The sequence below is a fragment of the Protopterus annectens genome, chromosome 2.part0, assembly GCF_019279795.1.
Source record: "Protopterus annectens isolate FY-2018-M chromosome 2.part0, PAN1.0, whole genome shotgun sequence".
Taxonomy (NCBI): Eukaryota; Metazoa; Chordata; order Ceratodontiformes; family Protopteridae; genus Protopterus; species Protopterus annectens.
In genome coordinates this window covers 1,995,080,535-1,995,093,692 of record NC_056728.1, presented here as the reverse complement: position 1 = coordinate 1,995,093,692, position 13,158 = coordinate 1,995,080,535, and positions in this window count along the sequence as shown.

The following is a 13,158-nucleotide window of genomic DNA, read 5'->3' as shown; positions in this document are numbered from 1 at the left end:
CAAATATTAGCAACAAGGAAATATTATCAGCAAACCATAGCATAATTTGGAATTACCAAACTAAAAGGAAAGGTGGTGGTATAGCAATAATATACCCAGATTGTCTCAACCTAATCCCTTATAACTCCACCATACCACAATTCAGTAATGAAGAACATCTTATCACTTTCCTCTAACTAAACAAACAAATCTGTATAATTACCTTATATGTTCCCCAAGGCAAAAATAATGTATTAGAAGACATTCTACAGTGGATCTCAACTTCCATCTGTCATGAAACAGTCTGTGAAGGCTGCCAGCCCAGCTAGTTAGAGGTTTGTAAATAATTCTTTGTCATTATAAATATTAATATGATCCATAGGCTTGTCTACAAATGTAAGTAACCTGTATGTTATGTGCTGAAAATGTATTGAAAATGAAAATTCAAAAATGTAGCCACAAACGCACCCTGCTGGAAAAGAGCAGAAATGTATATGGACTATATGCCTGTGCAAATGCATGTTTTCATAGCAGAAATTGGAACATATTAACTTGCGAACTCTGAGAAAATAAGTAAATAGTTTTATGATTGTGTTCACCAAAGCTAGAAGACCGAATGTCTACAGCTACAGTTTCTATCTATTGTCTTGAGACAGACATAATTACTAGGTTTCACATGTGAAGTGTTTTTGTATTGCTCTGTGGTTTCCTAGCAGCTGTACATCTGATAGATAAGTATTTTTCATAGACAAGTGTTAAATTCTAAGTTCCTGTTAGCCTGGGAACTAAGGCAGATGTGACAAGAATTATGTAATCTGAGATGACCCAGCAGAAATGTTTGATAGTAATTTAAGAACTATCTCAGAGAGAAAGTCAGTGCATTTTGTATTTCTCTCTGGACTTGTAAACATCCATTCAGCACTTGTATTTGCCTTGCTCTATAAGTAAGACTTAGATCATAGTATTTCTCTTAGAGATAGGAATATAGCAAGATTAGTCTAGATGTTTTCTGTATTTATGTGAGACTGTCCTGCTATGTTGTTTTAAAGTATTTCCTGTGATTCTGAACTCTGTTGTCACTGTATTGAGTTATTGAGTATTGTCTTGTTCTTTTATTATTTATTATTAAATATATTTAAACCTTTTAATTGTAGCTGGTTTGAGTAGAGATGTTTAAGCTGTGGGAGTACTTGTATATGTATTCAGTAACACTGTACAGGACACTCTTAAATAGCCTTGGACACACTTACTATTTGGATAATAGTAACATTACATAGTAGAATTGGTCACCCTTTGTAAGGGCCTTAGAGTAGCTGATAAGAGTGGTTGGTGGCAGTTGGTACTACCTTATAGTCTGGGCAGAAGGGGGCATGGGTAGAGAATCTGTGCCAGCCTTCTCCAGGAGTGTCTGTGTGTTTGTTATCAAATCTCAAATTATGTGTGTATCAGCTACTTGGGCAGGGACACAAAGAACTGGTTGGACAGAGAGTGTGCTGGAGGTTTTTACTTGACCACTCAACTGAAATCTAAACCCTATAGCTGTACCAGTGGTGAGTCCTATTAGGGATCTGAAGAGAGAAGGAAAAAACAGCCCCAGACTGACTGTGAACTATTTGTGCTCTTAAACGAAATTGTACTTTATTGTGTGTGTACTTGTCATCCTCTCAATGTGTACTTATCTCAATGGTGTTAGTGGTGAGGAATGAGGCTCCTTGATTACTGGACCAGTGCAATGGCATCACATATTAATTGTTTGGCAGTGGTCGGATAGCCACATCACATATTAATTGGTTGATAGTAGTGAGGATTGAAGCTGCTTGATTACTGGGCCAGTGCAGGGGTGTCACATATACTAAGACGTGTGAATAATAATTGGATTGACCATATATCTCCCTCCTCTAAATTTAGCATAAATCTTTTTGGATACAAACAATTGATACAAACTCCAAGATACATTAGTAAAAACTCAAATTCCATACTAGACTGAATCTTAGTATCTGATCCCACTAAATTTACCTTGTCTGGCACAGTATCAGATCATCTCAGTGACCTTCTCCCTGTGTTTACCAGATGTCACATAATATCCTCCAAAACATCACATTATAAAAACTATTCGTAACACAACAAATGTTAACCCTCAGACATTCAACAATATCCTCTCCTCAATAAACTGAAATATACTAAGAAATATCGCCCTAGATGATGCTGTTGAGAAATTTAACTCAATATTTCTTAAAACCTTAAACAAAATACCCCCCCAGAGTAATAAAAGAATAAAAACAAAAGATGCACCCCGGTTAACTCACATTACAGTAAGACTAATGCAGACTACAGTCAAAGCCTGAAAAAATGGCAGACAAACAAAACAAATGAAAAAAAAAAACAGTACAAATCCTGTTTGGAAATAAGTGTATTTAAAAAATACACATTATATATGAAATGAAAACAAGCTGCACATATATATGCAATAAAAACAAACTGCACAAACCGGTTTCAGCTTAACAGCATTCCTCAGTGTGACAGTGTGACACAAATTATCAAACATCATTACATTAAAAGGCAGCCCATTAATATATAAACTAAGATATAGAACAGAGGCCAATCAAACCAATAAACAAATAAAGCAATCACAACTGCTCATTTAGACCGGGAGGAAAAAGCCCACCCAGTTTAACAATCCACTTTTTTTCTTTGATGTTCAAAACTTGATATAATCCTGCTAAATCATTATTTTTATGCACAATGCAATCAATAGTAGTAAATAATAGTAAATCTCAAAAGACCAGCCTGATGGTTGCAAATATGCTTATATAGGGCACTTATCACTCAAGTGTTCATTACTTCTAAGCTTGAATGGCCTAGAGGTTTGTCCCACATAAAAAGCTTGACAGAAGCAGCTAGCTAAATAAATCACCCATGTTGAACTGCAATTGCCAAAATCTATATCATAAACATTAGAAGTGTTTTTGCTAGTGAAACAGGTGGTTTTATGTATATGTGAACAACTTGAGCAATGACCACAGGGATGGCAACCTACCAACTTATGCCCAGTAATAGTCCTTTGTATCAATGTTTTTTCATACCGGGCCCTTTTGTATTGACTAAACAAAGAACCCAAGGATCTACCCTTGCGGAAAGAAAAAGAACATTTGTCGCCCAAGATACCCATAAAAGGACCCTCACTCCCTAGAATGTTCCAGTGTCTAGAAACTATGTCCATAAATGATTTGGTATTTTTACCATAAGTAGTAACTAGCCTTATCTGAGAGCCCTGATCAGAAACCTGTTCCCTGTACCTTAATAACTCAGATCTCTCATATGATTGCACATGCTGATTAGCCACATATATGTCACCATCCCTGTACCCTCGGGCTTTGAATCTGGCATATAAATCTGATTTAAAATAATCGTGAGTGGCAGTACATATTCTTTTAACCCTGAGAAATTGAGACTTCAGGATATTCCTGATGACATGTTGAGGGTGGAAGCTAGATGCATGAAGTAAAGTATTATATTGAGGGAATTTGCGGAACACCTGTGTTTCTAATGTATTCAAAGGAGTACGTTTGACCAAAACATCCAAAAATGTTATCTCTTGTTTATGCCAGGTCAGTTTATAACAAAACCCCACAAAATCTCCAACAATATAAAAGTCTTTGTAATCAGGCCAAAAGACAGATAATCTCTGACAAAAAAAATACTGAAGTGAATCCCAAAATAATTGCAAAGCCAGTCCCAAGAAATTCTGGTCAACCATCAAGAAAATATTGCAACCAGAACAAAAATATAATCCCAATCCATGTCCAAACAGTACACCTCTGGACACTGTTACACAATTTAATACCTACTTTGTAGACAGCATAGCATCTATTACAAAACAATTTAGGGCATAGTATTGGATCAAAAACAGCGGTATGCCCACATCTATAACGACAAACACAAGCCTCCAACTCTTCACATACTGTCTTAAAAACTATATAAAAAATATGTGGCTCTGCTTATGTTCTACACCAGGTTATTCAAACATCTCCTTAATTTGTAACTGTACCAGCATTACCCTCCATCTTGCTATTATATTTTATACAATTGATAATTTCTTGCCTCTTTTACCTATACCTTACACTATTATCACTATACAGTCCCCTAACTTTTCTTTCTCCCTTTTGCTTCTTCCTTATCTATATCTCACACTTTACAAATAAACACATACATTTCTATCTCCTACATTCCCTTTCTTATAATCCCCTCCTGTCTCAATCCTGTACTATAAGATATGTATACTAAGTACATTATAATAAACAAAAAATATTTCACTATCAAGGAGAATCATACTGATCTGAATCATATAATTGTAAAGACCACTTTTCTCACATATATAGTATCCTTAGTAATATCTAATGTCTGTAATTAATGTGCAAGTGTGTTTCATGTAATATATGTAAAAATGATGTGCTAGCCATTATTGTATATTCTTTCCTGTATGTGAAAACATTCATTGTTACTCTGCATTAAGCTACTGAAAGCTGATGTAATATGCTAATTGTCTGTGGAGCTTTTGTCCCCAGGCCTCCAATGAAAATGGGCACCCACCCAGCAGGACCTTCCCGATAAACAAATGTCAAAAAAACAAACAAACAAACAAACAAATAAATTAAATAAATAAATAAATAACTGATCTGAAAAGAGCAATGCAAACATTTTGAGCAAGACTGAACAGATATGTAGATGCAGTACAATATTTTAACTAATCAGTTGTGAACTGGCATGAGTTCCTTGCAGACTGGCTGCATGTTAAGATGACAAATGGTTCTCTGAAGGTTATTACAGTGAAGAATGAAGAAATAGCCATGCATGGAGTACCTACAAAACTGCCCCTCTCTTTTCCTTGTCATATTCTTTGGAAGAGATGGACCTAAGCTTATACTGAAGATGTAGAATTCTGATACAATTCTTGATGACAAAATGACCTTAAGAGTTTAACTGTCAGAAATATAACCATGATTGTGTACCTGTTGTGACCAGAGGACTTGATTTATGTGGTGCATTTTTCCTTTTTATATATTACATTATTAATTTCTATTTTATATATCACATTACTGCACCTCTCTATACATGAGGCCTTTTTCATTAACATGGACCATTTATACATGATGTAGAACTCTTCAACAGAGCATTTGATGTGTAACCCCCATCACTGCTGTATAACACCCCCATCCCTACCATATGACTTCAGTTTTGACAAATATCAATGGTTTCATGCTAAGTCTAGAATAATTTTCATGGCCATGATGAATCACTTTATAGTCCAAGATGGCTCAGACCCTTCCATTATGAAAGACTTGCGGGTGCAAAAGGCCTAACTATATGTTTTGCACATCTGTTCAAAGGATGCAGTTTGCTCAAGTGATGCAGAATGTCTTGTGGTATTCAATTGTCTTATTAATAAACGCATCAGTGGAACCCACTACCTTGGCAGCTTAGTGAATAATCCATATTTGCTGCTCCCTGAAAAATTACTTATTTCACATTATTTGTTTTGTTGATTTTACACAGCATACATAACTGTTTTAATATGTTATTTCTGAAGAGATGCTTTGTATGATTATGTTCTTACTTTCTTGCTTTGTATCCAATATTATTTAATATCTGTGTTTGGCACCTTAGTACATACTGACTAAGTAAGGCCTTGGAGTATACTTGGTGACACATTTGTCCACATTTAAGAAATGGTGACAGCAAGATCTATGCTTCTTCAATTAAACATTCCAGAACTGAATTAGACATTAAATCTGAAGATATAATAAAATTAATTAAAATTTATTTATTTTATTTTATTTTGGTATTTGTTAACTGTGATTATCCATCTGGGAATGAGAACCCTTTTTCAGCGGAGCCAGAGAAGAAAAGGTCCACATAACAAATAATAATAACACTATACTATGCATGCTTTAAATGAGAAATAGTAGTAGCAATATGTAAGTAGTATATAGTATGCAGGCTACATGCATGAACAAAAAAAAACATGCAGATCTTTACATATAAGATTCACATCTTTATACATGTGCAAAAAGAGACAAGCATATGCATCTACATTGTAGCATTTCATGTAGCATAACAGCATTTGTTTTAGAGTATGTTTACATTTTAATAGCGCAGGTGTTATATGCTCAGCTGTAGTCCTGAAGTTCCTCAAGATTGGCAAACACTGTGGCATGTTGTCTGCTGCACTTTATTTGGAACTGCAGTGCACAGCTTTGCTGTTGCACACAGGCTAGGTTTACACATGCTTATAGGTTCATAGGTGGGTACTAGGCTATCAGCCCAAGGGCCTACGTAAGCCTAGCCAACAAGGTTCCCTGGCTTACGCCACCAAAGAAAGTTATTTTCCTGTGCCATTGACGATCAGAGACACAGAAGTGATCCCCGGGGTGTATTTCCTATTTCCCATCCCATTAACCCCACCAAGATAGCCGTTCTAGAAATAAATTCCATCTAGATCATTACCAGATGATGTGGTTCATATGAATATTTAATCAAGTATGATTGGGGATTCAGCTATATATTTTTTTGTTCAGTTAGGTACAGTTTTACTGTACATACAGACTATTCGTTAGAAAATAAAATATTTGGAATAGCTTGACCTGTTAGACAAACTAAAGTGGAAAAGTGACATTTATCTACTGCCTGATATATGAGACTTTGCACTAATAACTGATAAGAAGAAAACTAAATCAATAAAATCAGATTAAATAATCTTATATAAATAACAATTATTGCAAAGGTACAGTCAAATAAGTGCAATGGGGAAAAAACAGTAAGAGCCACCTGAATCAGTTTTAATAGAATTAAGCACAAAAAGATATTTAAAGACTACAAGAGTGTTTTGGTACAAAAATGTACTTCTGTTTCTTTGTTTTCAGAAAAACAGCACACTTTGCTCTTAATATTTCTGTTGCAACCAAAATGTAGAGCTTGTAAGGAACAGCTTGACACAGTCAGCATATCTCTAGAAGGAAGATGCCAATTTGACAATAGGAGAAACAGCTGGTATGTGCAGGAAAGACAGGTTCTGCTTGCAGCTACATGCCATGAATAAAAAGAAGGCAGGCGTACTCAAACATCAAACAAGCCATGGTATAAACAGTTGCAACAAAAACATTGGTATGCTGTCTGCCTTATCACTTGATTCAAAATGTCAAGTTATTAATTGTTATGCTGGTATTTGGTATATGCCAGTTGTTCTTTCTGTTCTGACATTATAAAACAAAGATCACTACAAATGTGACTTTTTTCGGGCAGCTGAATGATGACATTATGTTTAACAGTACACAATAATGCTGCTGACTAAGCTGATAGGTTTAGCCTTTTTATCTGTTGTGCTAACAGACAGATGTACTTATTATGCCCTGCTTATTCATACAATGAGAAACAGCAGGAAAGTGATTCTTGAATGCTGCCAAGTCCTATTGTTCATAAAAAACAAAATGTGCTTTTATAAAATTTGTTGCTAGTTATGGAGATACATATACTGCATTTAATGCTTAGTAATAGAAACGAGACATGAAAATAAGCCTTTGGTAGGGAGCTAGTTTTATATACAATATGGGTGGTACAATATACATAAATAGTGTTTCTATATGGAATGAAGATTTGCTTGTCATGACTTACACAAAAGCATATAAACAGCAAATCTCTATGAAGGAAAATAATTTATCATATAAAAACATCAACAATATTATTTATTTATTTATTATTTATTTGACATTTGTTAACTGGGTTGGTCCAATTGAGTTAGTACCCATTTTCAGCGGAGACCCGAAGGCAAACTCTCCAGGTCATTACAAACATTATTAGAAAATATAGATTGAAACATAAAATTTGAGATATAAATTGTGGCATAAGTTAGTTGTGTAGGCAAAAAGATACACAATAGTGAAAACATTTTAGGAGGCTGAAACAACATCATATCAAAGAAAAAGGAAGTTTACGGGAGGCTAAGTTTGCAAGAGACTAAAACAACATCATGTTTGAAAAAAGGAAGTTTATAGGAAACATACATTGAAACAGTTACATATTTATGGCAACATAATCAAACAATCCTGGAAGCTCAGGCTACAATATATTTGAGATAAGAGAGTGTACAAGTGAAAAATGTTTAAATTGATAAGAATAGCTAAGGAGGCAGATATAGAGTACTGTTAAAGACAAGAAGCAGAACATGCAGAGTGAGATATCTTAGGAGTTGGAAGAGAATTGGTAAAGGCGTTAACAAGATAACAGGCAGGAAAGGAGGGAAGGAGGCATTAAAGTGTGTGTGTGTGTGTGTGTGTGTGTGTGTGTGTGTGTGGGGGGGGGGGGTTAGGGTCATGGCAGGAACAGATCCACGAATTTGAAAGAGTATCTTTTAGTGATTTTTTGAAACTACCTGCGAGTGAAGTAGTTCTTATGTTGTAACGCAGTTTGTTCCAGGCTGGAGATACTGAGTATTTACAGAGAAGTTTTCCAACAGTTCTTCTGGGCTTGCATACATCCAAAAGATGTTAGTCAGAACTTTGGAGGGTGCATTTTGGGGTACAGAAGGATACTAAAGAAGATAAAGCAGGGCAGATAGTAGGTTTGTAGAGGATGGAGTGAATCATGTGAAGCCGGGATAGAAGAAGATGTTTGGGGAATTCTAACCACTGCAGTTTTTTTAGTGAAAGCAGTGGTGAGAGGTGTAAGGTTGGTTTAAAGCAAATCTAGCAATTTTGTTATAAGGTTGTTCAAGTTTGGAAGTTAGAGTATTCTGTACATTTGTTAGTATAGCACAGGCATAACGGAGACTGTGTAGAAGGTATACCTGTGCCAGTGAGAGACTGGATTCTGTAGTGACAAATTTTTTGTTTCTGTAAAACATACCTAATTTTTGGTTAGTCTTTTGATACACTGCTGAAAGTGTAAGTCAAATTTTAACTGACTGTCTATGATAGTACCAAGGAGCTTTGTGTGGGATTCAGCTTTAATAATACTGTTATAGAGTGATGATATGGTAAAGATCAGAATTCTTCAAACTGTAAGAACAAAATCGCTTAAATGATTTTGGAATATAGTATTTGTTGGCTCACTGGGGATATTTACCATCTAATTTCTACTGCTTTTTCAGAAGTGGTTCTTAATTTGTCCTACTGTGCATTTTTCTTATTCTTAGCAGTAATTCAAACACAGAGTGGGCAAGAGCCTCTGCCAGAACTGTGCCATTTTTGTTTCTCTTTCTTGTTTATGACTTTAATGTACAGTGTGTCAAGCTGCAACAGAGGTATGGAGAGTTTGAGGATGGATTCACTGTGACTTTTATTTACATTTGATGGTGTGCTCATGGCTGGACATTACCTACAGAATGCTGGGGCAATTTACTGCATGTGTGAAGTAGAATGGAAGAAAAATTAGCTTGCCTAATTCAAAGGTTTTGGTTCATTCCAGTATAAATAGAGACAATTGGGTAATACTACAGACAAAAGGGAATAAGCTGCCCCATGTGTAGATGTTTAAGAATTATGATTTTTTTTTTATCAAGAATGAAAATAGAAGGCGGCTAGAGATTAACCAGTGGATAGGTGCAGCAGCAAACGCTTTACTTCTGACACTGAAAAAAGGCATCTTGGTGAAGACAGACAAGATGAAACTTTCAGTTTACTCCATCATTTCCTGTTATTACGGTGAAGACACAGATGTGTTACAGGATTGAGCTTTCAGTTTACTCCATCATTTCCTGTAATTAGGACTTTTGGTTACTGAACAAAATAATTAAATCTCAAATATAATTGAGGTTTTATTACAAGTCTGCTGGGTACACTTTGGAAGAAATAGTGAGGAACTTGGCAAATCGGAGAAGGTCTCAGAGTACAACTGTGACTTCCCTAGGTTAAGAGGAGTCACTTTATTTGGTTCTGATACTTTGTGAGGACACCCTTGAAGACACTTATGGAAAAATGTACTAAGCACTAATATAAGGAAATCCATGGGGAACTCCACTATATTCCTGAGGCATTATCTCTTTTAGCTTATTCAGGAATTCCTGGTCATCCAATAGCACATGTATTGAGTGTTGTTATTGTTAGCGAAGTCTGTTCTGTCTTGCATTGTATGCTACCACCATGGCCTTAACCCAGGACATGCAGTTTAAAATAAGGATGTACAAATGGATGGATGCTTTTTAGGATGCACAGATACAGTCCCCCAGATTTAATAAACTCCATGTAGGAACAGTGTAAAGCCCTACACAGAGTTAACCATGGTCATGTCTGCGTCTGTGTCTGTGTGCTAACAGAGTGGATCTTGAGTTGCACTTGTGCACCAGTCCCAGCAATGTGGAGTCTGTGACTGGCTTGCATGCCAGACACAGGTTACCTCTGAGGAGTATGCATGAATCAGACAGAGGGTTAGGCTTATAGCCTATCTGTGTATGGTAGATGTTTGAGGCCCTGGTATTTCCTTGTGGGGAACCTCTGCAATGTTCCCAGCTGCTGCATATGCTGTGTGATGTGAATGAAGAATGGGACATAATACACAACAATGGGCATTATTGGGGGTAATGCAGGGATGTTTTGACCCCGTGTCCCTGGATGACATACCCTTATGTATGAGATGGGCCATGTAGAAAATTTACATTACAACAGCAGCAGCATCATGGCACAATGTCATGTTGCCAAACACCTGTGTGCACACATCCATCACAACTGATTCCATGCCTAGGATGTTGTTAGTACTGTGATAATATGTGAGGATGTCATGCTCCCCCAAAGGGGTAGACACTGCACTTCTGGTATGTGGCCTGCGGCCATGCATCCGGCAACAGACATGTATCTTTGTGAGACCACCCTAGGCAGATGTCCACAGCACTAAGGAATCTGGTGATGGGAAACAGACTGCAGTTGTCCACAGACATGGTCGGTCACAGGCCAATGGCTGTGCCCTGTACCTCAGAAGTGTACATCACACATTACAGAGGCCCAAACACAGAACAAGAGGTTACACCACTAGTTATGGGTCAACCACTTGAAGTGAATTACTGTACGTGGAATAGGTGGGTCATGTCAGTGGTGAGTATTGTGGGAGATGTTGACTGCAAATGTGACTGCATGATGTTTGCTTTGCCATGGAGGATAGCACTGTAGGGATGTTGCAGTGGTAAACCATGTGGTGTAATTTCAACTCCAACACACCTTCATTTCATGCAGGGGTAGCCCCTAGCTGCATCGAGGTGTTTGTACTGTTGATGCTTCTATGGCCATTTGTGTGCTGGCATGGGTACATCTTCCAATGCATGTTTGGGTCACTCAAGTGATCCAGTATCAGGGTACAGAACCAAATCCTAATACAGTGTATGAGGTCCATATAGGCTGAATTGGCTTACTAGTCACATGGGGTGGCCAGTAGCTAGCTATGATTTGAACAGGTGTGATGGCAATGGTGAAATGCCCCTGCAATGTCCTCTGTGCATCCTACTGCATGTATAGCATGGAGGTGTGCATATGTCTCATATATACTGAAACCCCATGTCCCATGGCATTACTGGCTACACTTTGGGTTCCAAATGTATGATAGGATGATTGGCCACATAAAGCTGGGGTGCTCTCTGCAGTTTTGAACCATGTCTGTGTGACTGCACAGATGTCAGCATTTCCCAGGGATAAGAATGCTTGGAATGAGGGCAGAGTCATGTGTACACCCCTAGTGTTTATCAGCATGGCCTTCAATGTGTGCTGCACTGACAGTTGTATGTTGGCAGTGATAACTTCACCACTTTTACTAATGGAGTCACTGTGGGGGTGGCGAGAACCATTTTCGGATGCATGCAGGCCATTTGGGACAGATGGAAGCTGTCTCTTGCAGAGCATCATGGTCTGTTGACCATGTCATCCCAGACTCACAGGTACTGGAACCCCCTGGAATATCACAGGTAAAAGGCCACATGTTAAAGTTCATCATATCCTGATTGTATTGCAGCATCAGTCTGGGTGACAGCAGAATGCTGCATAAGGCTAGGGACATACCTGCCTGAGACACATAGTCAGTGTGCTCACTCATGTCTCACTGCATATAGTCTGTCACCTGACACACAAGTAACTGTGACCATCCACATATACAGTCAGGTGAGAGACACATGAGTGTGGCTCACAATGGAGTCTCCTATGTGTAATATGTTTGACGTGCTGACTCCTGCTTGGCTGTGGGACACAGGTGTGTGGCCATGTGTGGAATGTGCTGTGCATGGCTGTGGTGCACACACTCACACATCAGTGTCACGTGCAGGTCGCCAACAGACACACCAGCTCCTCTCCATGGCCAAGCTGACTAGCACCCCTCCAGACACACACACACACACACACACACACACACACACACACACACACACACACACACACACACACACACACACACTCACACACACACACACACACACACACACACACACACACACACAATGTCAACTGTGTGGTACAGCCTACGCCTTTGGCAACCCCACACCACACCCTGTGCATGTGATGATACCTGTGCCACATCCCTGTTATCCATACTATCAATGCAGGGACATCTTAATATGCGTCTGATGCACAGGGTGAAAATAATACAGTTAATGTCAGTGGTACGGCTTGTAATGTGCTGTCTGCTGGCAATTGTCATACGTACATATCACAGTGTATGTTCCTTTGTGCCATGATGCTTTAATGCTTTTAGTACTGCTGACTGACTGTTGTCTCACAGACCTTATTCTGTTTCTGTTCAAGGTGTTTGTGTGTCTAAGTTGTGGGGACCTGCTGCTATTACAGAAGCTCAGGAAGGCATAGTCCCAATGCAAAGACCTTTTCATTGCCAAGGTACGGATGTATATGTGCATGTTTACATAGGTGCGTATACATGGAACAGTGTGTGAGAGACAATGGGGGCAGACAGCATAACCTTGCATGTGTACCCCTTAATAGAGCATGCTACTCTTGATACCTGTCACTTGGGAGTTCTGTAGGATCACAGGTTTATAGGTCTATAGAACATTGCTTGAGTACTGGCCCTGAGTCCCTTACAAGCATAGCCATTATTTATTCCCAACAGAATTATTGATCAGCACCTGTTACCCCTGTCATTGATGGACACAGGTTGTACCCCTGGGACAGATTTTTGTTCTCCCATCCACTCACCATG